This window comes from Marmota monax, unplaced genomic scaffold (genome assembly GCF_021218885.2).
Source record: "Marmota monax isolate L192 unplaced genomic scaffold, Marmota_monax_Labrador192_F-V1.1 WCK01_AAM20220418_F8-fsc00053, whole genome shotgun sequence".
Classification (NCBI taxonomy): domain Eukaryota; kingdom Metazoa; phylum Chordata; class Mammalia; order Rodentia; family Sciuridae; genus Marmota; species Marmota monax.
In genome coordinates, this window is record NW_026693153.1 from 336,567 (window position 1) to 338,791 (window position 2,225).

Here is a 2,225-nt window from a genome sequence, read left to right on the forward strand (position 1 = left end):
TGTGTGTGTGTATATGTGTGTGTGTGTGTATCTGCTACAATACAGTCTACAGAATTCAGATATGTTAAGACTCCATAACTTGTAGCCCTATACTTTTTTGTCTTTCCTGCACTAAAAGTCACATAAAAGTTGTCCTAAAAGTAAAAACAGTTTAACTGTAGAGAAAATTTATCAATTCCTCATTGAAGGTCTGAGTCTCAAAGAATTTTTAGTAGGAAGACAATTACTGCCACTAATATGGCTTGTTACTGGAGAACTAAAAGTTGAGTCTCCCTGGGGAATGAGATAGAACCATGTTGATGGCTTTTTCCTTCTGAAGTGTTTGTTCCCATTTAAAATAATCACAACACTTTCTGTTTTCTTGGTATTTGCCAATAGGGCAACAATAGAAGACTCTTCCATGGTTTGGTCCATTGTTAGAAACAACAAGTCTCTTAGATCTTCGGGCACACTTGCATAAGGGAGGTGTCATTTTCCCACTCTTCCAAGGCTCCTGTAGATTCACTGCAGAAGTTAATACAAGCGGGGGGGGGGGGGCAACCTTCTGACAAGAACTTTTTCTTGGGGAGCAATCAGATGATGCTGGCTTTTCTTCATGAATAGTGAAGGTCTGTTTTTTTTTTGCTGGTGGGAAAACTGGGGGACTAGATGAATTCCTTTTAGAGACACCTAAAGAAAGAGGGTGTTTCCCCAAAACTGAAGCATGAGATGCATTGACACTGTTAAAGGCACATAATTTGCGTTCAGGTAACTTAAAGGCAGACACATCTGAACCTGGATATTTAGCTTCTTTTACATATAAATAGTAGTGTGAGGACTCTTCTACTCAATGGACTTAGTGGTCTCCAATTCCTGAAAAGTTTTCTTGATGCCTCCAAAATTTTCATGACTCAGCACTTCTGTCTCTTTTAAAACCATTATTCTTTCTTCAGAATTAAGTGAAGTCTCTACTTTTGTGTCACTAATAGGAAGTAGACTATCTATATTTTCCTCAGGTTGAGATGCTGGCAGTAAAACTATGTCTTCCCATTCAGCCAACATAGGCAAACAGTCAAGAGTAGAACTTATTTCCATTTCAGAAACATGATTAACAGAAGGAATGGTAGTAGAGACAAGTACCAATTATGAATTAAATGTTGAAGACTTAGATTTGGTATTAACTACAAGATGTTCATTTTTATTTTTTATTTTTTTGCTTCTGCACATAGATAGATGAATACCTATGATTCCATAGACAAATCCAACAGCTTTAGAAATTCTGCATTTATACTTTCTTGTTGAAGGACCTTGTAATTTTCATTAGGCACCCATCTCTGATCATTTTCCAAGCAAGAAGAGCAGTATTGCGAGAATCATCCAACCCAGAATTCTATTCCCACTTCCTGCAAGGCACCACTTAGTCCTTTTGGCTTTCTTCTATAGAAGAGCTTGTAAGTTGCTCTGAGATCAATCCAGGAATTTAAGAACATGGGTTTTAACAGTTGTTTTCTTTTACACTCATACTCCAGGCAAACCCCCAAGTCCCAGTCTGACCAAGTAACAAATGCACACAATTTTGCTGCAGAAGTAGAAGGCTCTGAAACTCCAGTAGCAAAAATAATTTTCTTCTGTTGCTGAATCTTATGAATCCATTTACAGAACTGAGATAAGCAAATCTTCAGAGGGGCTTCCTCATCAACTTGAGCCTGTTTTATGCCTGTCAGCTCCATGCAAAATTCTGAAAGAACTGGATGTTCTTGAGGCTGAACATAAGCATGGAATTTGCATTCAATCTCTCCAGTTAATGTGTTCAGCAATACTGCTGGAAATTAAATTATTTTCCTGGCTATTGTGGTGTTTCCCATCATTTCAGCAGGTGGATTCAAAATCAATCACAATTAAGTAGTCATACAATGGATTTGCTTCTTCCTAGTTTCTCATTGCTGGTGCAATTGATTTTCTCCTAATTAATCCAAGCTGCCACACCAGGAGCTTGGTTGCCATCCCCAACACTCCGGGTTCTCCAAAGTCCAGCTGCAGGAAGTCCATGCAGAGCCTTTCTAATTAAGAAATGGAATTCTCCCAGACTCCTAGGTGGGCCCTGGGAGCTCTCCTCTGCAACACAAGGTCAGGGGAGGCTCTTTTCCAAACTGTCAGGATGCATGCTGTGTCTACGCACACTGTGAGAATGGTTACTTTCTCATTCCTGTATACATTTCTTCTGATTGGATGCACATATTTTATTT

General features: G+C 39.0%; 1 pseudogene; it reads right to left on the reverse strand.

Annotated features, from left to right (window-relative positions):
- Nucleotides 1-1,255: 1,255 nt before the first annotated feature.
- LOC124100007 (ERI1 exoribonuclease 2-like) lies at nt 1,256-1,983 on the reverse strand (annotated as a pseudogene).
- Between the last annotated feature and the right edge of the window lie 242 nt (nt 1,984-2,225).